Below are 16,547 nucleotides of genomic sequence, written 5' to 3' on the forward strand. Positions count from 1 at the left end.
CCCTTCCCACCTTCCCCACATGCCCTGCCCCATGAGCTTTTCCTCTGGCTGTTCATCTGAATCATTTAATGCCCTTTGCAATCAACTGGTAATCTATAAATGTTAAAGAACAAAAATTCAACTGAGCAAATTTGAAGATTGAATTGGCTTTATTCAGTTCATGAATTGGGTAGCATCCCTCCTAGTAAATAGATAGGCTTTATGAGGAACTACACCAAACACAAGATTTTTGAAACAAAAAGCAGTGAAGCAGGGAAGTTATTAGCAAGAGAAAAGGAAGGTTGTTTCAGGGCAGGTCATCTCTGTTCTGCGGGGAAGGGAAACAGAGGACTTATGAAGATTATCTCACTGGTGCTGACCAGGAAATTTCAGATCAGCTGTTTAAAGGTCCGTCACATTTCTTTCTGGGAGAGGTTCAAACTGCAGGTAGGTCTTGGTTTGCTGTGCTGGGGGCAAATGACTACATTTGGGGCCCATTGTTTGTTTCTTTCTTTTTTTTAATGAAATTTTGTCCTTTCATTTATCTATTTATTTGAGAGAAAGCAAGAGCTTGCGAGTAAGCAGGGGAGAGGGGCAGAGAGAAACAGAGACTCTGAAGCAGACTCCATTCTGAGCAGAGCCTGACTCAGCGCTCTGTCCCACAACCCTGGGATCATGACCTGAGCTGAAATCAAGAGCCGGATGCTAAACTGACTGAGCCACCAAGGTGCCCCAAGGACGGTTGTTTCTCTACCAATATAAGTTAACTCTTTCCCTAAATTCTATGAGCCACTATAGCAAATTAATTGGAGGAGGGAGCAAACCTCCAATTTATAGCCTGTTGGTCAGAAGCACAGGTGACAACCGAAGCTTGTGATTACAGTATGAAGTAGAAATAAGGCGACAGTCTTATGGGACTGAGACCTTAACCTATGGGACCGGGTGCTATCTCCAGGTAGAAAGTGTCAGAATTGAGTTAAATTGTAGGACACCCAATGGGGTTCGCAGAATCGCATGATGTGTAGAAAACCCACATCAGCCACCATGAGTGTTGTGAAGTGGGGTGTTCTTGGTGTGGGTAACAAAGGTAGAAGGAAATGACAGATAAAATTAAATTTCCTGAAAAGCTGCAGCCCACTGACAAATACTTGAGGCTGGCAGAGTAAAACATTTCTCCAGGAACTCCCCAAAGCTCATGCTTTGCTAGAAGGAGAAACAACCTTAGCTTGACAATAGCTAGGCCTCCAGTATCCAGGGAATCTTCTTTTGCATATGAAAATCTCATTGGGAGTTGCCTGGGTGGCTCAGTTGATTAGGCACCCAACTTCGGCTCTGGCTCTGGTCATGATCTCAGGTTTTGTAGCGTTGGGCTCTGTGCTGACAGCTCAGAGCCTGGAGCCTGTCTTCAGATTCTGTATCTCCCCCTCTCTCTGACCCTCCTCAGCTCGCTCTGTCTCTCAAAAAGAAGGACGGAAGAAGGAAAGAGAGACAAAATCTCATTGGAAGCTTGTGCTGGACTTTACATCCCCCAACTCTGAAGTTTATAACCAGTATCTCTTCATGGTTTCAGGGCAGCTCTTTCTGCCCCTGCGTCCTGTCCCTGTGCTTTAATAAAATCACCTTTTTGCAGCAAAGATGTCTTCAAGAATTCTTCCTTGATTGTTGGCTCTGGATACCCCCCATCCCTCCAAAACCCCATCATTCTGAGTACTGGAGTGCTCTGTATACTCAGAGGTTAGTGTGTGAAATATAAACCAGACATGCGTTAAACTTTTTCATCACAAACAGAAAAAAAGGATCTGAAGCTCCTGCGTGTTGCGGGGTGATTACAAAAAGACCACCAATGCCAAACAGAAACGAGGCATAATTTTATTCACGGCCTCATGCTTTTATCACAGCGGGGCCAAACCTGATCCCCCTGGTGTTAAGGAGCAGAGAATGGCCCAGAACAAAGCGGGCAGTGAGATTATATGGACAGAACACGTCCTTATTTAGTTAACCAATTACATTCACAGCATTCCTTGGTAGCCAATTACATTGTAATACACAGACGTTAGTTTTGGCAGGAACCTATCATTTTAAGGTTCATTGTCCCTTTTGAATGACCAATCATAGTTAGACACCTAAGATACCACAAGAGACAGTGACCAGGTGACTTTCACCTGGGGACTTTGCTTCAGCCAGGTCTTAGTAGAAGGGTGGGATTACTTAACAGAATCTTGAAAAACAAGTTAAACTTCAGGTTACAATGTTCGTTATCGAGTTACATTCTTAGGGTCTTTCCAGATTGCCCAATCTTTAATTATTCACCAGAATGGGAGTTTAAACCGAACTTATATAGAGTGAGTTCTCTGGTATCTTGTAAGTTGACCTAGTACATTGCATAAGTTGACCTATGACACTGAGCACCATATACAATGGAATGCTCTTCATAAACTCTCCAGCCTCTCACATACCTGATATTCTTTTGGAACACTCTTCCAACTTTCCTACCCATCCTTCAAAATTCATTCTAGCTTATTTTTTCCTATAAGCCTTCCTCCGAGTCCTGAGATAGACTAAGGGCAGTGATACCTGAAATTTTGGCTAAGGGAGCTTTAGCACAGCTAAAGGATGGGTTGAATGCCTAAGGGGTTTATTGTGAAATACCATTTGTAAAAATGGACACTTTGGGAAGAGGGAAAATATCCTCCCAAGTCTGCTTGGTTCTTGTGTCTGGTCTAATAATTAAATTGACACAAGACAGGTTAACATGTGAAAAAACCAAATTTAGTTAATTCATACAAAGGTCTCATAGATATGGGACTTCAGAAATGACCAAGGCAGGCAACTTTTATACTTTTTAGACACAGACACAAATATGTGAGGAATTGATAAGACAAAGAAACTTGGGTTTGAATCTATGCAGAGTATTTTTGTTTTTTGGGTTTTTGTTTGTTTATTGTTTTCTGTCTTTGACCCTGAATTCCTATCTCTGATAAGGATGCACATTTCTACTTCTTGGTTCAGGGAGGGTACCCTTCACAATGGAGGTTTATTTCCTGCTTTCTGGAGACAAAGGAGGGTGTTCTTACATTGGCTGTTTTTATTTTTTTATTATTTTTTTTTTTTATTCATTTTGAGAGAGACAGAGAGAGAAGCAGGGTAGGGTCAGAGGGAGAGGGAAAGGGTGAATCTTAAGCAGGCTCTGTTGAAGTCTATCCCCACGACATGCCCCATAAAAAGTAAGCTTTGTTCCCTTTTACTGCTTGTTTTTCTGCTTCTGTTAGCTGACTTGGCTAATCCCACTTCCCCATCCCACCAGACCCCAATAAAACAGGCAAACAACATGACTCAACCAAGAGGAACCTAACATTCTTGGCTCCCTCCCTGTGGCTTAGCTAAGAGCTGATTGATAATTAGGGCTTTAAAAACAAACCTCAGTTGTTCTCCACCTGGCCCCACCATAACAAACACCCCTTCTGGCTGCAGCCTCTTGTAGAGTTCCTTTTATTTCACACTATAATAGACTCCGCACCTAATGTGGAGCCTGACTCAGGGCTTGATCCCTTGACCCTGGGATCATAACCTGAGCCAAAATTATAAATAATCAAGATACCAATGTGCCTGCCCCAAGACCCAACAACATAGTTTTTGCCTTAGGAGGAAAAGTATACTTAAAAAAAAAAAAAAAAAGCATTAAAAAGAAAATCACAGGCCCAAAACGGCATCATTTAGGTTAAGGCCCTAAGTCATTAAAGCAAGATTTAATACCTAACCTGCCTACAGTTCCAGCTCTCCAGCAATGTAAATTTTAACCAGTCAACATGGAATTTACAGGTCAATACTAGGAAATTTATTTATTTATTTAAGTTTACTTGTTTATTTTGAGAGAGACAGAGAGAGAAAGAGTATGAGCAGGGGAAGGGCGGAGAGGACAGAGATAATCCCAAGCAGGCTCTGCACTGTCAGTGTGGACACTGATGTGGGGCTCGATCGCATGAACCATGAGATCATGCACGACCTGAGCCCAAATCCAAAGTTAGACACTTATCTGAGCCACCGAGGTGCCCCAATACTAGGAAATTTATTGATATCCCTCCCCCTTTACACTGTCATGAGCATACTATTGTCACCAGCTAGATCCCAAGCCCTGATCGTTACTGCATACCTACTTGTACTCACTGACCTTTGTCCCACATTTTTCCTTAAGCTCTTCTTTCCAGTTTACCTCTTAACTCAGGCAAATGAGAAGCAAAAGCACTGCTTGAGCAATGGTGACAGCCCTGACAAGACCTCCAGAGACTCAGCATACTCAGACTAGTTTGAGCGTAACCCCAACTCACAAATGCACTGATAGACCATAGCCTCTAGAATGACTGACAATTACCTTTACCTCAGGATAATACTAAAATCTCTGCCCAAAGAGGAGCACAAGCCTCATTTACATAATATACAATATATGACTAGGCATGTTTCCTTAAGGCAAATACATGACCTTATGCCCGCCTCTACATATGATTACAAGGATCCCCTTTATAGTATTTACCTAACCCTGTGCTGACAGCTCAGAGCCTGGACCCTGCTTCAGATTCTGTGTCTCTCTCACTCTGCCCCTCCCCTGCTCACGCTCTCTGTCTCTCTCAAAAATAAACGCTAAAAAAATTTAAATAACAATTCAATAACAGTTGCTAAAAAATAAAAAAGAAATGACCCTAGGTACTCTATTTTAGGATATTACAGTTGAGTTGGCTAAAACACAAAGAAATTCATCATGAAAGAACATTAGTGGAATCAATGAGGTAAGTATTCATATAAGGCACACACAGTGACCCAAGCATATAAGAATGAAAATACGAAATGACTGTCAGTTTAATATTCTAAAACCTCTCTATGTTAATATGAAATATTTTGTTAATCATCTAATTGATTTATGTCCCGAAGGATCATGTAATGCAATGGTAATACTATAAATCAAGCTGAACAAAAGACAGTGTATATATCAATAAAGATAGCTTCCAAGGAAGCTTCCATTGATATTAACATAGATTTTCTATATCAAAGGCTGTTTTAGTTGAGGTGGCTCTTTGGAGAGGCCAGTAAAGATTAGGACTCTGAAAAATTAGTCGTTTATACAGCTAATTGGCAACCACTTGTTATATGAAGAAAATGTGCCTTCTGCTCAGATTGGATGTTATTTAGGGAAATTATTTAGGAAGGGACATTTTCTCTTACTCTGCTTCTCGAGTAGATATCCAATAAGTATTGACCATAACTAACTCTTTGTTGGGGAGAAGCAGTAGAGTAGCACAGCATCTAGGCAGAGGGAGAATGATCAGGGTTGTGTGCTGAAGGATGCTGGAGGCAAAGCGTACAGAACAAGTCAGCTGCTGGGAAATACTGAGGAGAGGGACTAAAATCAGGGAGGTCCAAAGCAGTGAGAGCTTTAGCAATCTGCCTCCCAGGAAAACTATAGAATAAGGAGGCATCCTGGATTTGTACAGGGGCTCATAATGAGATTACACAGCCCTGTAATGAGCTTAACCTGTCACTCCTCGGGGAACTTTAAGAAATAATTTAGGGAACTGACTTTCAAAACTCCCTTATTTCTTTATTAATATTAGGCCATATCTCCTAGCCTGCTTCTTTTTTATTGACTAGATGATGTCAACAAATTACCTGCAGCCTATTTTTGTATGACCTGTGGGCTAAGAGTGGCTAAGTGGTTGGGGGAAAAAAACAAAACAAAAGAAAAACAATATTTAATGACCCATGAAAATTATATGAAGGTCACATTTTAGTGTCCATAAATGGTCTTATTTGAACATAACCATGTGCATTCATTTATGTATTGTCTGTGGCTACATTTATGCTGCAATGGCATAGTGGAGTACTTGCAACACGGTATATGGACCACAAAGCTAAAAATATTTATTATCTGGCTCTTTAAGGAAAAAAAAATGCCAACCAGATTCATCCATCCATAGAAAAGTTAGTGTGAAGGTGGTAGGTCAGCCAGATAAGTGGTGTAAAAACTAATTTTACAAGTTTTCTTTCGTGTTTTTGCAGTGAGGAGGCTTTAACCCACAGACTACAGGTGTTTAGTTCCCTTTCACAAATCTCCATTTCAGCCTGATACCATTAAATATTTGATCATCTAGCCTCCTTTATTCTAACGATTTGGCTTCAAAGAAAGTCAGACTGTAGAGACAACATGTACATCATAAGGTTTTTGAGTATAGTATTTCCCCTCTCTGTCACAGTAATTTTTACCTTGTAAATTAATGATTGGGGTCCTTGGTTGTGATTGGCTTCCTGCATAGCTTGAGTGCTGAAAGAGAATGTGCTCCTAATACAGAATTGAGCATTGTGAGCTCAGTGTAATTGTAAATTGGTAAATTGACCTGCCCGTTTTTCAAGGCCATCTCAATAGCTTGCTTAACACTGGTTCATTTTTAAGAGAGGGACTCACTCCTGGTGAACTCAGGGCATTACCTGGAAGTTATACTGATTATTACTATAGACTTACCTCTAGGGGAGACAATGCATTGATAGGAGTTCTTTTAAACTGCATTCTGGGGGCGCCTGGGTGGCTCAGTGGGTTAAGCGTCCGGCTTCAGCTCAGGTCATGATCTCACGGTTCGTGGGTTCAAGCCCCGCATCAGGTTCTGTGCTGACAGCTAGCTCAGAGCCTGGAGCCTGTCTTCAGACTCTGTGTCTACCTCTCTCTCTGACCCTCCCTGCTCACGCTGTGTCTGTCTCTTAAAAATAAATAAAACATTAAAAAAATATTAAAAAAAACTGCATTCTGGTTTATATGCTACATTGAGAGTCTATTTAGTATGATTCAGTTCCCTTAAGTTTGCTTCTTCCTGAATGTTTAAACCAACTTGAGGTCCTGGAACTGCAAAACAAAGGATTAGAACCTGGAATTAGTTTGAGCATACTTTACTCATTCATTATTTACTTATCTATTGTTCATTGAATATCTACCATGTACAAACCTCTACACTGGCCTCCGGGGTTCAAACTATGAATAATACATAATTTCTGCTCTCAGGGAGCTTACAACACTGAAACAAAGTTATAAATGTAAAGATATAGATAGGTATAAACATGTGTTACTTTAACCTAATCAATGGAGGCTTCAGAAAAGTAATGTCAGGGCTGAGCCTTAAGAAATGGATAGTGAGGGGGTCCTGGGTGGCTCAGTTGGTTAAGCATCTGACTTTGGCTCAGGTCATGATCGCACAGTGTGTGAGTTCAAGCCCTGCATTGGCCTCTGTGCTGACAGCTCAGACCCTAAGAGCCTGATTTGGATTCTGTGTCTCCCTCTCTCTCTGCCCTTCCCCTGCTCATGCTCATGCTCTGTCTCTCTGTCTCTCTGTCTCTCTGTCTCTCTCTCTCAAAAATAAACATTAAAAAAATTTTTTTAAATGGATAGTGAGGGGAAAAAAATGGATAAAAATATCTGAGAAGATAAAGACTCCTGGGAATAGTAGAGGGAAGGCATGAACAAGGCAGAGACCCAAAGAACATTATAGTTCTTGGAAGAATGTATATTCAGTTTGGTACACTGGGGTGATGAGCATGAGCCAGATGAAGAAAGGGTTTGCCATCTTAAAGAATTTTACCTTTAACATTTTTAGGATGATGCTGGGGAGTCACTGAAACTGCCACTAACATTTGTTGACCATGGTACTGTTTTATGTTCTTTAAAGTCATTTAATGTTTTCAGTGACACAGAAAATGGACACCATTATTACCCCTATTTGTCAGATGCAAAAACTAAGGCTCAGAGTAGTTAAGTAATTGTTCCAAGACAAGGCAGCAACACATGGCAGAACAAGGAAAGAAACAATCTTTCTTTCTTTCTTTTTTTAATTTTTTTTTTTGAGAGAGAGCGAGCATGAGCAGGGGAGGGGCAGAGAGAGAGAGGAGAGAGAGAATTCTGAGGAGGTTCCATGCTGTCAATGTGGAACCAAACATGGGGCTCCAAATCACGAACTGCAAGATCATAATTTGAGCTGAAATCAAGTCAGATGCTTAACTGACTGAACCACCCAGGTGCCCTGAACCAAAGTTGTTCTAACCCCAAAGGCCATGTTCAATAGAAGCACTGTGGAATCATACCAAGCCCATATATTTTGAAGGAAAGTCATCCAAATAACTGTCACCCACTCTTTCTCCCTTGATTTTCAAGTTAGACTTTGAAGAGTGATCCTCAACCCTCCCTCCCCTTGAAAATAGCACACAAAACCCTTTCATATGATGTGAATCTACTTCAGGAAACATATGGAAATAATACAACTGCCAAATATGAGCAAAACATGTTTTACAAAATTTTTTCCATCATGTTCCTAAGATAATTTCTAAGATGGTAAATATCCCGACTGTCTTTTGCCTTTCACTTACTCCTTCATCAAGCCCTGTCCAAAAGCATTCTACTCTTAAAAAGTCAACATCTGAAGACTTCAAAATAGAAAAAAAAAAAAAACCACATTAGTGATTTAAGTGACTTCATGGGATCAATTTTCAATGTAAAGGATTGAGTAACTCTGAATTTACTAGTTCATAAATTTTTTAGGATTTTGTCTGAGAGAATATTTAATTAAAGTACAGTAGACTCTTGAAATTTTTAGATTAACATTCCTTGTGTGAAAAAAAATAATCAGAAATATCCCTTAAGCAATTTGCAATTTTTCTGAGTCATAATTGGGATTTTAAGAGAGCAGGCTGGTCTTAAATTCCAGAGTTAAGTTTTAGATGAAAAGCTAAACTTCAGGGAGTTAATGTCTACATATTTTTCTAGTGTCAAATCAGGATGAACAATGCAGGACTCTTGCATGTCCTAGAATGTCCTAATGGGCACTCGGAAGCTCGACTCTCTGTGGAAGACCACGAAATGCCAAGAATATGGGCTCCGCAAACAAATGGCAAAATATATTTTTTCTAGAATTCCTGCTGTTCTTTAACTTGTATTAAAATACAGCTTTTATATAATAGAATTGCAGGCCTCAAGTTAAAGCACTAATTTTTCTAGGTAGAATGGAAACCAATGAATGTATTTATCAGATTAGCTTAAATTGTAAGTTTCTTGCTAAACTTCAACATAACTTACTCTTATGCCATCTAGCTTAGGTAACTAGAAACAGAACATTTGCCTTGCCTCACACATTATATTTTTGTCCCTTATAACCCATAAAGTTTCTACAAACTACCAGAAAAGGGAGGAAGGTGAGCCATCTCAATTTCTGACTGACTCTTAGAGAGGATGAAAAATTCTCCTCTACTCTTCCAGATTCTTTTGGCTGAACTGTTAATTAAATTAACATAAGACAGATTAAGAAGAAATAAATGTATCCCAGGTCTCTGCACCAAAGGAGAAAAAAAAAAAGGAAAAGAAAGAAAAGAAAAAGAAAAAAACCCAAATTTAATGATGTGGTATAGGGCTCCAAAAGAATGTGAGACCCATGGGGCACCTGGGTGAATTAGTTAAGTGTCTGACTTCAGCTTGAAAGGACACAGGTCTGAACCAAAGTGACTCCATGACAGGCTTCAAGTTTCCCCTCTGACCTTGGAGGCTTAAGTGTCGGTTTCTTAGAATCATTAGACAATAAAAGGGCACAGATTGCTCAACCAGGGACCACCCTAGTAACACCCAATCAGAAGCGGCCAGCTAAAATGCTTAACATTCCTAAGGTTAGGCCTAGAGATAGAAGCTATAGGTAGTCACTTATTGCTTAAGGCTAGTTACACCCTACGTGGGGGTCCTTAGCCCACCCTGTAATTGGTTATTTTCAAAGAAACACTAAATATTGTGATTGGGTCCCGCCAAAAGTAACGAACACTCTAAACAATGTATATGGTTAGAGTTACTGCCAATGATGTTATGCAATAATGATTGGATCACTGTACCTAGGTCACAATTTCTTGTAACTCCCCCTTCCCAAACCCCATAAAAACCCTGCTCAGCCCTTGTTCAGGGCTCACAGCACGAATCCACTGCACTGGTAAAGTCTGTGAGCCCAAGCCCGAAATAAAGCCCTTTGCTTTTGCATGCGTGACTCAGTCTCTGATTTTGGGGGACGATATTGTGATCTGGGCATTACAAGCTCAGGTCATGATCTCTCAGTCCATGAGTTCAAGCCCTGTGTCAGGCCCTGTGCTGAAAGCTCAGAGCCTGAAGCCTGCTTCAGATTCTGTGTCTCCTGCTTTCTCTGCTCCTCCCCTGCTCATGCTCCCTCTCCCCTATCTCTCTCTCGAAAAATAAGTAAACATTAAAAAAATTAAGAATGTGAGACCCACAGGCAGTCAGGCAATTGAGGCTTATGTGTCATCTTGAGTTAAGAAGAAGGGGATCATGTCTGAGACCTCAAAAGGGAAGACCATTCAAAGGAAGATGGGAAGAACAAATGTTTGGTAAACGATGGCATATTACTCAGTGACCAAAAAGAATGAAATCTTGCCATTTGCCACAACAGGGATGGAACTAGAGTGTATTATGCACAATGGACACAGAGAGTTATCTGATCTCCAGGCCCTGACAAACCTCCCCGCAGTTTACCACACCTAGCCCATATTCTTTAGCGTTATCTCAGGTGATAGTTTTCTTTCCTCTATATAAATTCTTTTAGACAGCTAAGAGGGGAGATAAAAGCCTGAGTCTTTGGGGCCTTGATTGATTTCAAATCAAAGAAAATACATTGAATGTAGTGCATTTTGGAGAGACTTATTCTGAACCTCTTCACCTTCCAGCTGGCAGCAAATGCAGGGTTCCCTTTTCTTACCTATATTCTTGGGTTTTACTCTAAGACCCTGAACAAAGTGTTTATCATTGTATGTTGGCCATTAAGATCAAGGAGAGGCTTGCCTGAATTGAGGTTATTGCAGAAGATGACATACTTAGAGATTCATCTAGAAAAATATTTGTAAATGTCTCCAACTCTTAGACTTGAGATTGGGTACACACACTCCTCCCATGATGCCAATGGGGCTTATACGTTCAATAAAACTGTTCTATTATCCTCTAGTTCCTATCTTATTTGGATCTTAGTAATTATGATCACTGAAACCAACATATTTCGCAGTTTCTGTTAAATGATTCTGGAAGAAAGCATTCTTTCCTGCTTTTGTGCTATCAATATTAGGATCTAACAAAAATAACTTAGCTGCTCTCTCCAAGAGAGAAAATAAAACTATGAAACAACTAAAATAGCCTATTCATCAAGCTGGCTGTTTAGTGCTTACTCAAGAGCCTCATCTGGCTCTCCTAAACAATTCAAAACTATAATGGGATACACTTTATCTCGTCACACTCAATTCCTTGCTTTGCCAGACCCACCATAAAATCACCCTGCCCTGGCCTAAAACCTTATAAATATTATCACCTGACTTTTCCCTTTGGAGATGCTGTTAAGACTCTGTCAATAAGATGTTTTTCCTTATTGTAATAAGGCTAATAAACTTTGGGCTTTTAGTTGGTCTTTGAGGATGTATATTACAAATTAAGAAGCAAAGTCCTGGTTTTACCAAGGTAATTTGCCTATATCTCCCTCATTTCCTGTTAAAGAAAACACTCTACTGGTCCTTTTCTCCTGATTTTCATGTTATCATGTCTTTGCCTTTCTTTATAACTTTCACAAATTCCTTCATCTCCTAACAAACAGAGAAGGAAAAAAGTTTTTAATAAGAATTATGCCATAAAGTAATTGGCAACTGGTTCTCTGCTCCCCAGAATTCTCAGCAATTTAATTGCAGATTCACCTGGCCATTTCATCATTCTGGCAGTAATTAGGCCCAAATCCTAGGCAACTCAATTTTGGGGTGCCATTTGCATTACATTAAGAAAGCATTTACTGTATAGTTTTCAGTTATGAAACACTGAGTACAGCAAGAATGAAACTATCTAGATGAGGAAATGCAATTTTGTCACTGTTTAGCGAAAGTTCACAAGACAGAAATGTCTTCTGAGAGTTTTTAAGAACCTCGTCTGGGGCAGTTTGGAGACATGGTCCTGAGAAACATACACAGGATTATAGTGTGTAAGCCTAGGACTGGCTATGCAGTAGAAATACGGTCCAGGAATGGGGAATGTTCTGGATTTTCTAATCCTGCTAACTGAGGTATACATCTTTTTTTTTTTTTTAATAGCTCAGTCAGTTGAGCATCCAACTCTTTCTTTTTTACATTTTTTTAATGTTTTATTTATTTTTGATACAGAGAGAGACAGAGCATGAGAGGGGGAGGGGCAGAGAGAGAAGGAGACACAGAACCGGAAGCAGGCTCCAGGCTCTGAGCTAGCTGTCAGCACAGAGCCCGACGCAGGGCTCGAACCCACGAGCGTGAGATCTGACCTGAGCCGAAGTCGGAGGCTTAACCAACTGAGCCACCCAGGCACCCCTGTGGTCTACATCTTACGTCTCAGGAGTAGAGCCAAGCAAAACACTTCTGTAAGGTTAACGTGAAGATTCTCAGATGATCCAGGCTGCAAGGGAGACGGGGTAAGAAGTACAAACAAGCCAAACACAGAAACACAGACAAGATTCTCACCTCAGGTTAAACATAGCAGTAGGCATCTCGGGGATGACATTCTCAGCATGTCTGTGTCTACACAGACAGCTCTCCCAATCTAAACCAGTTGCCTTCTACCCTTGGTTCTTGATATTTGTGATTTCCTTTCACTGTCATGTCAGGCATTCCCTTTGCCTCTGTCCCATTTCCTATGTTTCATACCTTGTTTTTTCATTTTGGTGGCACATATCCTGCAGTGGTTTCTTTTTCCTTTTTTAATGTTTATTTTTGAGAGAGAGGGAGAGTGCAAGAAGGGAGTGTGAGAACACGAGTCTGAACCTAGCAGACGCCATGACAGGCTTTAAGTTTCCCCTCTAAACTAGGTCTAAAGGTCAGTCTCTCCAGAACTATTAGGCGGTTACACATTGCCTGAGGCAAGAGGGACCACCCTTGTAATACCCTAAACATTCCTAAGGGCAGGCCTAGATCAGTTATTGCCTAAGGCTAGTTACATCCTACCTGAGGGTCCTAGGTCCTGGGTCTACTCTGTGATTGGTTAACACTCTAAATGTTGTAATTGGATAAACCTGCTGTCAATAATATTGTGTAATAATAATTGGATCACTGTACCTATGTCAATTTCCTGTCACTCCCCCTTCCCAAACTCATAAAAGCCCTACCCCCCCTTTGTTAGGGGCTCGCTCTCAGCATGGATCCACCACGCCGGTAAAGTCTGTGAGCCCGGGTTTAGGCCCCGGCGAGCCTAAACCTGTAATAAAGCCCTTTGCCTTTGCATGCATGCTTCGGCCTCCCTGGCGGTCTCTGGTTTTTGGGGGTGATATTAAAATCTGGGCATAACAGGAGGGGCAGAGAAGAGAAGGAGACAGGATCTGAAGTGGGCTCTGCATTGACAGTCCAGAACCTGATATGGGACTTGAACTCAAACTGTGAGATCTTGACCTCAGCTGAAGCCGGATGCTTAACCAACTGAGCTACCCAGGCACCTTTCCTCCAGTAGTTTCTTAAGGAAGGGTATATGGAGATTATTTTTTATAGTCTTTGCAAAGTTTTCTTTTTTAAGTATTTGCAAGTTTTTATATATACCAGCACTTGTTTGATAATTTGGCTAACTAGAGAGTTCTGTTTAGAATAAATTTCCCTTCAGAATTTTTATAGCACTGCTCTATTGTCTTCTAGCATCCCAATGATGGGGTTCTAGACACACAACTCCAACATATGGCACCTTGGCTTACTGCATGTATTAATTTGTAGAGAAAACAGTGGAAGCAGGAAAGTCACTCTGACCTCCATGCTGTCCTGCCTTGTTTCCTCAAAGGAAGAGATAAGTCTTCCATGTGAAAGATACCATCATCCCTCCACCGGGAGAAAGAGAGGTGTTCTTATAACAAAAGACAGGGAATTCAGGGCCTGGAAGACTGCATAAACAAACCTTGTTGCCTATTTACCATTTACCATTCACAACCCAAATCCCTTTGTCTTATCAACTCCTCACAAATTTATTGTCCCTTTGACTAAAAGGTATCAAAGCTTCCTGCTCTGGTCACTTCTTCTGGTCTTTGTTCTCTTATGAAAGCTCTTGTATACATGTAACAATTCTACAAAATTTGTATGCTTTTCTTCCATTAAATTGTCTATGTCACTTTAATTTTTAGACATAGTCAAGAACCCAAACAGGGTTTTTTTTTTTTTCCTGTTTTTTATTTATTTTTGAGAGACAGAGAGAACATAAGCAGGGGAGGGTCAGAGAGAGAGAGAGATACAAAATCCGAAACAGGCTTCAGGCTCTGAGCTAGCTGTCAGCACAGAGCCTGATGCAGGGCTCAAACCCATGAACCATATCATGACTTGAGCTGAAGCCCGACCCTTAACCGCCTGAGCCACCCAGGCGCCCCACCAAACAGGGTTAAAGAAAAATTTTTTCTCCTCTATATTGCATTGCTGCTGAGAAGCCCAAATCAATTCTGATTCCTGTTGATCTCCTTTTTATCCTCTATGTCCACCTGTCTGTCCCTTTTCTAGAAGCTGGAGAATCTCCTCTTTTATTCTAAATGTTTAAGATTTCACAATTATATGTTTTGGTGTAGGGCAATTTTTATCTTTTAAAATGGGCTGTTTTGATTTGTGTCCTTCAGCTTTGGAAATTTTCCTTGAATTATTTCATTATTGATTTTTTTCCCTTCTGTTTTTTTCTTTCCTAGAAATCCTATTATTTGTCTGCTGAACTTCACAGACTGATGTAATTTTCTTACCTTTTATCTCCTATTTCATATCTCCTTAGCTCTTTCTGTTCTGTATGTCTGATTTCTTCAACTTTATCCCTCAATTCTTTACTAAATTTTGACTTTTTAAAAATAATGTCTTGTTCTAGTTTTAAGAATAAAATGTCTTCTCTTACCTCTCTTAGGACTGAGAAATGGAAAACTACTGAAACCACAACTTGAAAAAACAAAAACAAAAAGCACAGAAACCACATTTTGCAAGATAGACAATTTCAGCAACAGCTCATGTGTTCAGGAAAGATAAAACCACAGGCTCTTTCACAAACAGCCTTGCCTAACCTATCAAAGCAGCCAGAGGCTTAACTCACTTGCAAATTCTGACCAATTCTTTCCTGTCATAGTGCTACCCTTCCTTCCTGCCCCTCCCCCATTCTTACTAACTTCCACCTAGAACCATTCTTTGACTAACTCCTCCCAAAAAAAACTTTATAAAACTTAAGTGCCAAAGCTTCTCAGAGTCCATTCGACTAATTTCATTAGGCCAGTGTTTCCCTTGTCTTGCACGTTTCTAATAAATTATGCTTGGTATTTATTGTTGTAATCATATGGACTTCTTAGGTGGTCTCTTCTGGGAAGGTTTGAACAGAAATTATGTAACATTTTCTTTTTCCAACATATTGTTTCCTCAACAGGTGCTTTTTCTGCTTATTTGGTTTTTACCTTTCATGATAGAGACTTTCTTTAGAGTTCGGGTAATCTTTTGCTCTCAGTCATGACTGAGAGCAAGAGACAAACAGAACTGATTGGGAATTCTGAGTACAGGGAGAGCTATTGTGTACTTTGAGTTTACTCTAGGGGCATTCATTTGTTGGGTAATCCTAAATTTTAGTTTATTTCTTTTCTCTTAGGTTGCACCTATTCCTTCAGAGAAAGGTGTGCCAATATCCTGCCTAGAGGGTAAAGATACAGCTGTCTTCGTTTGAGGGCTGAGCAGTTGATAAAGACTGTGGGCAGAAGATACGAGTATTAGTATGTGCAATGCATGTGATTATGTCTCCCGGGGAAGAAGACCTCCCTCTGCCCTATAGTCCTTCTAGCTAAACTTAGAACCAAATTGACATAAGACAGATTAACAGGAGAACATCAAATTTAATAGTTGTAAGTATGGGGAATCCACAGACATGAAATTTCCAAAAACAATGCAGCAACAAGAAGCTTACATAAACTAAGGTGAGGAGTAGGATCAGAGGACACAAAGGCAGGGAAGGCCATTGGTGGGAAGGTGAAAGAAGAGGTTTATGCAGAAAAATTCTTGGGTAAAGTGAAGTCTCTGTTAATAGTTCTCTTCTTGGTACAGGCTCTTTTCTACAATGTAAATTTAGGCAGTTGATGAGGAAGTAGAAAGTTTTTCCTGCATCTGTTGGGCTTTGATTACTTTTAACTCAAAATAATCTTTATGCCAAAGCAGCCCATCTTGGGGCACCGGGCCCTTCAGTGTAAACCTCCATTTCTGCATGGTACCAATGACTTTTGTGCCCACTATTCCCCAGTTCACAAACTCATTTTTATCCTCTCCAGAGATTTCCAGCCTCTACTGGAGTAAGGGGGAAATAGTTACCCAATAGCATGGATTTAGGGAAAGAATAAGGGAAGAGGATTTGAGTCTGTGGGTGATTCTGCAATGTCTACTTTCAATTTTTTTTCCACTGTTGCCAGAGAATTCGTTTTTCTCAGTTCTTATAAGTTAGTTTGCAGTCAGTTTGCTTTCCAGCTTCCAAAGGTTGATTTTTGTTGTTATTATCCCTATCTTTGTGCTTTCATGGCTTTTTTTTTTTT

General features: G+C 40.3%; 1 long non-coding RNA gene across 3 annotated transcripts in view; it reads right to left on the reverse strand.

Moving 5' to 3' along the window:
• Nucleotides 1-6,770: 6,770 nt before the first annotated feature.
• LOC115305600 overlaps nt 6,771-16,547 on the reverse strand; it is a 159,787-nt gene continuing 150,010 nt past the window's right edge. For all 3 annotated transcript variants that reach the window (XR_003914877.1, XR_003914876.1, XR_003914875.1), the window contains one exon: nt 6,771-6,862. This is a non-coding gene — a long non-coding RNA (uncharacterized LOC115305600). The remainder of the gene's footprint in view (nt 6,863-16,547) is intronic.

The sequence above is a fragment of the Suricata suricatta genome, chromosome 10 (genome assembly GCF_006229205.1).
Source record: "Suricata suricatta isolate VVHF042 chromosome 10, meerkat_22Aug2017_6uvM2_HiC, whole genome shotgun sequence".
Classification (NCBI taxonomy): domain Eukaryota; kingdom Metazoa; phylum Chordata; class Mammalia; order Carnivora; family Herpestidae; genus Suricata; species Suricata suricatta.